Source organism: Populus nigra, chromosome 5, assembly GCF_951802175.1.
Source record: "Populus nigra chromosome 5, ddPopNigr1.1, whole genome shotgun sequence".
Classification (NCBI taxonomy): Eukaryota; Viridiplantae; Streptophyta; class Magnoliopsida; order Malpighiales; family Salicaceae; genus Populus; species Populus nigra.
In genome coordinates this window covers 6,010,322-6,022,875 of record NC_084856.1, presented here as the reverse complement: position 1 = coordinate 6,022,875, position 12,554 = coordinate 6,010,322, and positions in this window count along the sequence as shown.

The window sequence follows — 12,554 nt, the reverse complement described above, 5'->3', positions numbered from 1 at the left end:
TCGCTAGGCCAATCGAAACCAGTTGCAAGAACTTAAGCCCAGGTCGTAAAGATTAGCCGAAGACAACATTATTGTGGTTTTAATGCCTGTATCTTTCGCATGGCCCGGTTTGATTTGGAACCGACAGTAGGCCCCCATGATTTTCCATCACTGTGCTCAGGGGCAGCACACACTTTCCCATAAAAACTTCAAACGAGAGCCAGAAACATTAAAGGCTGACTGTCTTTCTTTAATAAGGCAGCATCTTATCGAGAATATCTACACTTCACATGCAGAGAGTGATTTACCTAATCCCGGTATCCAATATTAAATTCTTTGTTTGTTCCGCAGCTAACAAAATTATATATCCAGTCACAATCACCAGGGACCTATATATCCAAATAATTTGAATATCAAATTACCCCTTAATTTTCTCTTGAAAAATAAGTTAACTTCACGCTTCAGTTGGTGGGTTGTTTTTATTTGATTTGATTCTTAAGGAGATGCATGCCACATCATGTGGTGGCACCCATATTTATTGATCGAGTTCGTGTTATTTGTAAGTGCAGGCACTGCTTCATTAGAAAGATCCAGTGGTCACGTGTTCTTAATTATTCTACATGAGCAAGTGTGACTATACGTGGAAAATAGGGGGATATATATATATATATATATATATATATATATAGAATATAAAAAGACTCCTTGTCTTGTCTTGTTTATCAAGTCGATTTTAAGGTTAATTAATGACTTGGTCACATCATTTGTTTTTGTTACCGGAGGAACTGGTAGAGCTGCTGGTGCTGGTTTTTCTCAAAGCATTCGATATCAGGTTGGAAAGAAGAAAGAAAATCTCAAGGACTATGCGCTTGTTTGAAAAAACTGGCTAACTTATCTTCAAGTAGGAAAGAAGCAGAATTTATTGCCTATGACTATATTCTAAACAATTTCGCCAGCTTACTTCGATATTTCCTCCTCATTCTCTACGATTCTCGTCGGCTTAATTTTCCACACCAGATCGATCTCTTATCTTCAGTCTTCTCTAAAATTCCCGTCGACTTTTCCATACTTTATCAATCTAGAGGAAACTCCTAGCATGATGAATCCAACTAGGGCAGTGACAATTCATCACTCATTCTGGCAGGGATAGGATAGGAGACGTACACTTGCATGCAGAGGCCCAAACTGATACAACCTTAAACGCTGCGTAAATCCCATCGAGTTCAGTGATGATGGGCTCCACTGCCTGAGCTTTTGCTGATAGATTAATCATGTGACCAATGGTAGCTTGATCTAGAATCTAGAGAGAGCGGGAACACTTTCTGGAATCGAATAATCTAATAGAGTAGTAAGACTAATTAACTGCATCATTCTGTGCCTTGTTATTGAAAACACACAAGCCCACCAACTGACAAGTTACGTTTCCTTTTCTGTCAGTTAAAATATGACAAGTTAGTTGAAGATTTAAGGCGGGAAAGAGGGACATCTTGCTAATTCTTGTTTGCCATTGCCGCTACTCGCATCTGTTTTTTATTTCTAGTTAGCATGTCATTTTGGACTTCCAAACCCCATTCTAACCGCAGTTGTTAGCTAGGAACATAGAACTCGAAGCAAGTATCATTATGCCTAACCGCTAAAAGAAACCATAATCTAGGGCTCTAACGTTGTTTTCTTGCCTTTCATGTCCTGTGCAGGCACTTGATGTCTGGCCTAATTAAGTCTCCTTCCTGTTAATCATGTAAGAGCTACGTTGGGAATTGCGAGGAGCACACTTTTCATGACATAATTACGGCCTTGTTTCAAGGCATGGTCAAGCCTCTCCGCATTGACTATTAAATATTACATTTGTCAACGTATAATTAAGGCCAGTTTATTTTGATGGATGGTTCAAAGTTCGTGCCCCCTCGTTGATTACTTCTAGTAAATCTTAGGTTATGGTGTTTAATAAGAAGTTTATAAATTTTCAGATTCGATATAAAATAATTTGCATATAAGATTAATATATATAATATTAAAACCCAATAGGCAAAAGCTAGATTGATGAGGAAAAAAAATAAAAAAAAATTCCTCCTCGAGCTATATATATAATACAGGAGCCACCTCCCAATCTACACGGCCCACAAACTTGGTGCGCTGTATCAGCAGCGGAAAGCATACATACCTAATATCTTACCTAATACCTTGACAAAGAATATTATCTACTCCCTTTGTAACCCGTGATCCAGAATGGGTTATAATTTTTTTTTTAATCAAAATATCATGTATATAGATTGGTAAAATTTAAAGTGTATATTGAAATACTTATGAAAATATCTAAATAAATAAATTTATAATTATTTATATAAATAAATAAATAAATAAAATCATTAATAATAACCAAAAAAGAACTCAAATAAATTCAAAGATGAATATAAATCAAGATATTCAATCACTCAAAATGAGATATTGACCTAATATATTCATTGAAATTATTTATTTAAATCAATAAAATATAAATTCATACTATAAAAAATCTATGACCTAAAGATAAACACAAATAAAACATACTAGATAAACTCACACCGTAAAGAAATATTGCACATGACCAAACACACCAAAAATATTATTTTAAAAAGAATATTTTTTATTTTAAAAAATAAATTTTATTTGTATAAAAAAAATTACAGATGAATTAGAATAATATCTTGAAAAATCAAACACAAAAATAATTAAAAAAATTATATTCTAAAAACGCATGCAAAATCCACGACCTAAATTATGAGACTGGGATAAATCCATAGAAAAGAAATTGAATAAAAAAATATATTTTTTAAAAAATAATGCAGAATGATAAGATTGTACGAAGTCGAATTTCTAACAAATCAAATGTCAAAATATTAAACCATGGAAAAAAATCAATCACGCAAAAAGATCTCAAAAACTAAAGGTGAAAAAAAAAATAACTGGAGAGCAGACAAAAATTTTCAATTGAAGGGTTAATTGAATTGAAAAAATCTTTAACAAAAAAAAAACAAATCAAAGACTTTGATTGAAGATGGGATTGAAGGCCAGAAAAATAAAATAAAAGGACCAAGGAAAAAAATAAAAGATCAAAAGAATAAGGACTAAAATAAAAAATAAAACATATGAGAAATTGTAATTGAATGACTAAATTGAAAAAAAAATTATAAAAAATTAATAATGAAATAAAAAATTAAAAGAATAAAGACTAAAATTGAAAAGAAAAAAAAAAAGAACAATCGTGTACTTTACTTGGTAGGATAGATAAAAGAAGAAGAAAAAAGAAACGACCATCGGCGATAATCTGATCGCTATATGTCGTCACACATCACCACACGTGGAAGAGGAAAGGGGGCACATCCAAGGAGACGGCAGAATGTTAGGTTTGGCCATTGGATGCCGTCACACGCGCTACCTAAATGGCACAGATACCACACACTCGTTGGAGCATGCTGAGCACAGTAACAACTTTTCTGATTCAGAAACAAAGAAATCAACATGAATTACCAAAACAGCCCCTGACCCTACTAATTGCCAAAAAAAAATCAATGTGAAAGTATACATATATCTTCAAATGTAAACCTGATTTTTTATCTTATCTATCATACTTTAAATGTACATGAATGGTGGATAAACCAACCCAATACTTTTTTGATATTAAATAAATAAATATTTTTATTGTTTAAAAATTTATAAGAAGTCAAAAAAATCTCCTATCAACAACTCTAAATTTTATTGATTCCAAATATAAAAAAAATATTTTCATAAAAAAAATATTTTAGACATCACCGAATAATCCTTAATAACTAATAAACCAGTAAAAAAACCTAAAACACCCTCACCCTCGAAGCCTTTTTTTTATTTTGGCATTCAAAGAAAAATAAATAATTTCATTTTAGCAATACACGATAAATTATTTCTATGGCTACAAAGTGAAAAACTGAGGCAGTGTAATGTTTTGGTTAACTGGTATGTAGAAAATAAATATAATCCACGGGCTCACATGGACTTAGGGGGACCATTAATTAGTAATTACTCTATACATACCATAATCAGAATCATGTGATGCTTAAATCCCTTTTATTGGATTTTATACCCTGCAACCGGTCTTAATTTCGGCAATGTGGCAGTTGTCTCCATTGTAGGCCCACAAATACTGATGGAGGAACATCCGTACAAAGAGTCCCACGAGATCGATTTGGCAAATTATCAGACCTGAAAAAGATTATTTTTTTCGGCCATCACCATTTGATTGATCACACGTAACCACGCATATCTCTGAAAAAAGAAATCAGCGGAGGATTTATTTTCAATCTTTTTATCCAATCTTTTTTACCAAGTGGTGTTGTATTTTTTATAAAAAAAATTCAAATCATGAAATTTCATGTTAATTTTATCATATTTAATAATTAATAAAAAAAATTAAGTATTTTATTATCATTATAAGTTATAAAACATTAGCTCTATAAATCATTCATGATTAGAGCGTTTGGAAACAATAAACGCGGTTGTACCATTGTTTCCAAAATAATTTTAATTTTTTTTTATATAAAATTAATTTTTTGTATGTTTTGAATCGTTTTGATATTTTGATTTTAAAAATAATTTTTAAAAAATAAAAAATATCATTTTGATATATTTCAGTACAAAAAGCACTTTAAAAAATAACTTCAGCTACACTTCAAAATAGAAAAGCTACACTACTTCAACTTTAGGAAGAGAAAAAAAAAACCCTGTTTATTTATGTTTTTATTAATTAAATCGATTGATAAAATTCTCACTTGAGTAAAAAGAGAGAGAGAAACCTTTTTAAATCAGCTAACTAATTATTCAAATTATTTCTTTATTCAATTTAAATTAATTTTTTTACTATACAATTTTATCCAATCCAGTACGTAATTCAAATACTTAAAAAGTTACTGTTAACTATTAAAATACTTAAAAAGTTCCGGATTCAAATTTTGAAAAGAATTTAACCTAATATAGACGAAAATAATTTGGGTTTTTTTCTTTTAAATAGTGCTTTACATATGATTTTAAAGAAGTTGAAAATTAAAATTGGATTTTAGCGCTTTTTGGCACGTGAGACTCCATACTTGGATCCACCGACATGCTACGCTGACCAGTTAATAGATTGCTAAGCAGAATCTACCAATTAGCTACCGAACCTAATTGCTGCAATATGGGGGCGATGTGGACCTGCACCTGACCTTAGATGGGACCCATCCATCACGTGCAGTAGAACGACTATTATTTTAGCATGTTGCTTTTGAGAAAACGCTTTTAATTTTATTTTTCTAAATTTTTTATTGATTTTTATTTATTTATATAAAAAATGAATTTTAAAAAAATAATATTATTTTAATAAATTCTAAATAAAAATCAATTTAAAAATATATTTTAACAAAGAAAGCTCTTGAAGAATATTAAAAAATACAATATAATTGTTTTTTTAACTATTTTTTTATTTAAAAATATATTAAAATATTTTATCAACAAAAAAATGTTTCACCGCATTGTCAAACTATTATTTACCCTATTTGTTTTTACATTTTAATTTTTTTTTGAAATAAATTGATTTTTTTATTTTATTTTGCTATAAATTAATATTTTTTGGTGTTTTTAGATTATTTTAATATGTTGATTTCATAAATAATTTTTAAAAATAAAAACAATATTATTTTAATATATTTTTAAATAAAAAAACATTTTAAAAAATAATAATAACGCAAATATGAGGCATGAACGTGTTCCACCCTCCCAGTTCTCCGTCAACTTGGTGCTTCTATTTTGGACTGATCCACTGAGTAGTCTATTTACGCTCTTGTTCCTTTCACTTTTTGACACCAGCCATTATGAGAAGGATGCTCTTTTGCATATTCTTCCATATTCGACTTGTCCTCCTTCGTCTGTGGGAAAAATATTTGTGCAATTTTGACAACAACTGTTGGAAGCCATGCTTTAATTTAGTCTCCCGTCCTTGTTAAAACGAAATATATTAATTATATTATTCTTCATACCTTATGCATGTTTATCACAGAAAATAATATAAAAAAAATATTATTTTTAATCATTTCTTCATGCAATAGCAAAAAGGAACATCAGCCAAAATTAAACAAAAGAAATAAAATATTCCGAGCTTATACAATCCATTTATATATATATATATATATATATATATATATATATATATATAATATTTCTTAGATTATCGATAAAATACATCTCCCTATTTAGTATTTTCCATGGTTTCTTTTCGTACTATCATAAGGCAGGTTTCTCGTAATTTGTGTTCTATTTTCTTCCCTCTGTCCATCTTGTGTTTTAGCCGTACAGCATGTGCATGGAATGGGTTTCAACAGTTATTATATTATATTATATTATATAAAACACTAAATAATGCGGCCAAACACTGTGCCCACATCATTCTTCACACTATTGACGTCTTACCGTGAATTTATTATTTAAAATTTTTATCTTTCAAGTTAATTCTTAATTTTTTTATTGTCAAATTCAAGGATAAATAAATCAAATTTGTTGATAATGATAAAATTAAAAAATAAAAGTTTAGAATAGAAAATGCACCACATATTGTGATGGCTTCAAAGCTCATATAAAAAATTTAATTTAGTCATTAACTTTATAAATTATACCTATTTGGTCCCTCAATGTTTTTTCAATTTAATTTTGATGTAAATTTTTTTTAGTTCCTGTTTTGAGAGAAAAAATAGAAAGATCGCTGAATTTTGGTGATGATGAGAGAAAATCCTTAAAATTGCCTAAAACACAACTAAACTTAGAAAGATTTTTTGTTTCAGGTTTTGTGTGAGATTTTTGGTTTTTTTAAAGTTATTTATAATTTTTTCAAGGTGTTTCGACTCTTTTCTAGATGCTTTGGATTAAAAAAATATTTTTTTAGATAAAAAAATATATACCTATTTTTTCTAGCCACCATAATAGCCAGAATTTAAGTAATACTATACGACACATCATTTGAATTTTTTTAAAAAAAATAATGGGACGGATATCTTATCATCCGTTCCAATTATATATATATTTTAAAATAAAACCCGTGTGTGGACCCTTCCTAAATAGGTCAAGCGTTAGCCTAGCTTGCTAATACCTAGTTATTTTTTGGAATTCATATTAAAAACAAAATTTCAAATACGAGAAATAAATTTTAGATTAAAATGTTTTTTTATCATTTTTAATAAATCATTAATTTTATTTTCTTATATTTTCTTGTGTGTATCTCTTTTAAATAAATATCACTGATTATTTTCAATGCAACATAAAAATTTCAAAGACAAATACGGTGTCGTTAAGTCATCAGCAGTGAAAACCTCCTTTCTTTTTTTAATTTTCTTGGATCAAATTGAAAAACTTAATGCAAATATATAGAAAAGTGATACATGGTGAATGATGTAGTTTGTGTTTTGAAATGACCGGTGGAGATTAATTTGATCCAAAAAAAAAAAGAGATCAATAAGCGAGGTGTAATTGAAATTATACTTTTCTTTGATTATAATTTTAAAAATATTTGATTAATTAATACATAATATAATCTTCCATAAATTCTATTAAAAATTACCTAATTATAAAAAAGGCTATTATTTATAGTTTTTTTTAATTATAATTATAAAAGCTAGCACACTTAAATTTCTAGTGGGATATTAATCCTCCTTTTTTTCTCGGACAATACAGGTCTTCATAATTGCTTCGAACTTTTTTAAAGATGTGGCTAGCACGTGGCCGCCATCTTCTGGACCACGTTTTGGGGCGGCGTTGATGCGGGGCTCAGAACATTTATATATGCCACGTGTATGGTATCTGATCAGGAATCACGTGATTGTGTGTTTTACTCTACCTTGCCGCAGAGAGCGTGGCCAAGAAGAGAGGCGTGCAGTCACGGGACTCTTAACGTTTTTTTAATAAAAAATTGAATTCTTTTACTTTTAAATTAATTTATTTTAGATTGTTTTGATGTAAAAATATTTTAATAAATTTTTAAATAAAAAATATTTTAAAATATAATTTAACTACACTTTTAAATAAAATATTAATACAATAGACACATAAGCTCCTGTTTAGTATTACGTTTTAAATAGAGGTTGGGTAAATTTTAAATTTTTTTTGTTTGAAATTAATTTTTTTAATGTTTTTGAATTGTTTTAATGTGTTATATTAAAAATAATTTTTTAAATAAAAAATATTATTTTAATATATTTTTAAATAAAAAATAATTTAAATCTAAATATAGTAAAGTTTTTAAAGAAACAGCATAGAACATAGCACCACAGCGCAGACCTATTTGGACTTTTGATTCCTTATGAATTAAAAGGATGTTTGAGAGTGTAACAACAATTACTATTTAAAATGTTTTTTATTTAGAAATATATTAAAATAATATTTTTTAATTTTAAAAAATTATTTTTTGATATTATTATATCAAAAAATTTAAAAACATAAAAAAAATTAATTTATTTAAAAATTAAAAATTTTTAAAAATATAATTTTAACTGCATTTTCCAAGTACGGTAAACAAGGCACAATTATGAGTTGATTGTACTCTATTGCCAACGTGACGTAACAGTATTTTGATGACTTTTAACTAATAACTAACAAAAAATAAATAATTGTTATTTGCTGAAATTAGCTTTTGTCCCTTGACATGTTAGCTCACGCCCATGGCGATGATGACTAAAGTTACACGAAGGGAACAAACGGCTTCTTGGCCGGCACAAAGTGGATAAGATTGACATGTATCGCTTGCGCAAGTCTTGATGTAAGAATATATTAAAATAATTTTTTATTTTTAATATTAATTCATTTAAATAATTGAAAAACAATAATTTAATAAATTTTCAAAACACATTTAATAGATCATTAAAGGCCCAAATAATGGAACAATTATGGTGCGGTGGAGTGCCTATTTGTTACAATGATGATATAAATTTCCAGCTAGCTAATCAATTGCACCAAAAAAAGAAAGGTATTAATGAAGAGGCCTATATATATATATATATATATATATATATATATATATATATATATATATATATATATATATATATATATATATGTATCCAACTCACGCCATGGGTTGCTTCAATATTTTTAAAACATAAATATAAAAAAATATAAAAACATCAATAAAATGTTCTCAATAAAAATAAACAAATTAATCATTAATAAAAAAAATTCATTGCATATTAAACAATATTATTTTTAAATATTGAATGATATTTTCTGAAAAATATTTATAAGGTAACATTTTGGATCAATTCAGTTAGTGTATTTAAACCACTAAATATGTGACTCGAGTCATGAAAAAAAACCCTATAAAAAGAAAACAAAAAAAATAGTTTGAACTTCATTTCCAACCAATTTAATATGAAAGGACAGAATAAAAATAAATAAAAAAGAACAAACAAAAGATTCAAGTCAGTCTGTCAAACCCATGACTTAACTCATGAGACTGAGATAACTCCATAAAAAAATATTAAAAACAATTACGAAACTCAATTTCCAAACCAACCCAATACATGAAAATTAAAAAAAAATTATTTTTTTTAAAACGACAAAAAACATAAATGAGTTTACCCGAGTAACTTTTCAAATCCATAACTTAGATCATGAGACCGAGATAACCCCATATAAAGTAAAGAGAAACAAATTACTAAGCTCAAACTCTAATAAACCTAATGTTGAATGATAAAATTAAAAAAATATTTTAAAAAAATAACCTAAAAAAGACATCCAACAACCTAATCTAACTCTCCAAACCCATAACCCAGGTTATGATTTTAGGATTACCTTATGAAACATAAATTGAAAAAAAAATAAAAAAGCTCATTTAACAATCAATCTAATGTTGATGGATGAAACTAAAACAAAAACAATTAAAAAAAATATCTAAAACAAAATGAATAACAATCAAAACAATGAGAAAGAAAACTCACATAACAATAGAATGACAGGATGCCCAGGTACTTTTTAGAGTATTTGCATGAAAATCGAGGTGATGAAAGAAAAGAAAAGAAAAGAAAAGAAAAATAGCAAAATAAAACTCTGCTCACCACCACTATAAACATGCACCTCACCAACGACTAAGGCTCGATGAGAAGCATCTAACTTTACCAAAGAAGGTGGCATTTCTACACTATATGACGCCACACATGTCATTTGAATATGACAGTGTGACAGTGTCCTTCACTTGTTGATGCGTGTATTGCACGGACTAACTACTTTGTCATTGCCTATTGGACCAGTCCCTGTAGTAGTTCTAAGTTTCACATTTAGTTTCTCAAGCCTTAATTGTTTTAAATTAAGGACATTGAAATTTATTTTGTAAAATCAATCATGAATGGCACTTTAAAATTTTTTCTCGACATCACGGAATCCCTATATTTAGGCAGCCAAAACCACCTTTAAGCTCAATTCTAAAAAAAATCAATGTAAAAGAATCGAATTGAAAAGAAAAAATAAGCGACCAAAGAAAAAAACTAGGTTGATCTTTTCCATAACTATGTGATTGAGTCCCTAGTTCTTTCAAGATAAAGGGGTTGAATATTTGTCAATGGTTCAATTTAAGTTTCCATTTCTCTTATTGTTTTAAATCAATAAATTTTTTTTTAGTTTTGCCAAATCTAGCTTCACCTAGGATTGTTTTTTCCTTTCAAAATAACAAAAAACCTTTCTCAGAGCCAATTAAAGAAAACCATAAAGTTAGATCTCAATTTAACCAAATTTAAAAGGAAGAAATTGAAAAGCCAAATAAACTTGAGTGAAAAAAAAAAGAACAAAAACATGTGGCACTAATACAATCTACAATAAAAATATGTCACTCTGAACAATATTTTTTCAAAATATGTTATTTTTTTGTGTGTATGTGTGTAAACATGGAAAGACCATGCATCACAAACATTATATAGCATGAAAATTAATTTAATAACAAAGTATCCTACTAAAAATTTCAGACAAACTGTATGTAAATTAATAAATAATAATTAATGAATTTTAAAATTGTAACGTCTTAAAATTTTACAACATCAAAAGGTATTGTGAGCCTTGAACTAAATGAAAATCAAGATAATTTTCTTTGCATGATTAAATTGTACTACCCAATCATATAATTATAATTTAAATCTTTTAACTAATACTAAAATCTCGACAGAGTTTTCTTTGTCTGAGTCCATTCATAGTTCTTTTCTTCACCTTAAAACACCCACATATCTCATCTCAATTAAATTCACATTCATTTCAACAACAATGTTTACACATTAAGCCCCAAGCCCCAAGCCTCTAAACCAATCAACCACTTTGGCATCACATAATAATATCCATAAAACATTTAAACCATAACACTTGGTGTACATTAAAGGTAAATTATAAAAATGTAGAGTTTTCCAGTTCATATTTACTTATATTCTAATAGCATTTATTGAAAATACACTTAAGTATTACATGTATACAAAATACATTAAATATAATATAATTTTACTTAGAAACTAATCAAGTAGTAGACTCTATTGTTAGTTAACATGGAAGTATGATACAAGTTTGATAAAAAACTTTAATAAAAGCTCAATAGTAATCAAAATCAGCATGCATTAAAATCATCATTATAAGATTTCAATATCTCCTGTAGTATTTAAGGAAACCATATGTATATCAATCATTTTCTTTATGCCCTGCCTTAACAAACATTTCTTTCCTGATAACCCTTGCTCAAATTTTCATTCATTTTTTTTCCTTATCTTTTTATGAGTCTTTTACCTCATTTCTTATTACTATCTTTGGTATTAACTTGAACCCATCATTATGTACAAATCACTTTAAACTCTTATAATGTTTAATCATCTCTTTAAAGAATATAAAAGTCATAACTTTTCACTATGAAATAACATCTTATGCAAATTGTTCCCCATAAAAAAAAAATTCCTTTAAACCCCCACCTCGAAGGTTATATATCTTACATCAATTCATCTTGTAACAATATCTCTCACGATCCACAAAGGTAAGATGAGTCCTTACTTGAAACTCTTGTTATACACGCATCTAAAACATAGACACTACTTATTGGACCTCCCTACAATTCACGAAGTAATGATCAATATTTCAGATATCCTTTCCCTCGCATTAATCATTTAACATTAATTTAAACCCGTGTTATCCTATACCATACATATTATTTAGGATTGCCTCAAAGTCTTAATATATTTAAACTATCATAACAACCATAAATTTTTACACATTTATACTGTAAAAAACAACATTGATTATACCTTTATTCACCAATAAAGCAACCCTAAATAATCAACATTTACACCGACATAACTAACCCTAGTTACACCTTGTCCATGTTATCAAAACAGCTCTAAAATACATCAATTTAGCTAACAAAACAACTCCAATTTATGATACAATTTCATTTTCGAAACAAGCCTGAAAACATACCACTTTTATGTCATTAACTCAAACTCGTCATCATGTTTTTATTTACCATTCCCACAACCCGAAACTCGATGAAATACCATCCATGTTCTATAAAATATCAGATCTTATTCATTTTA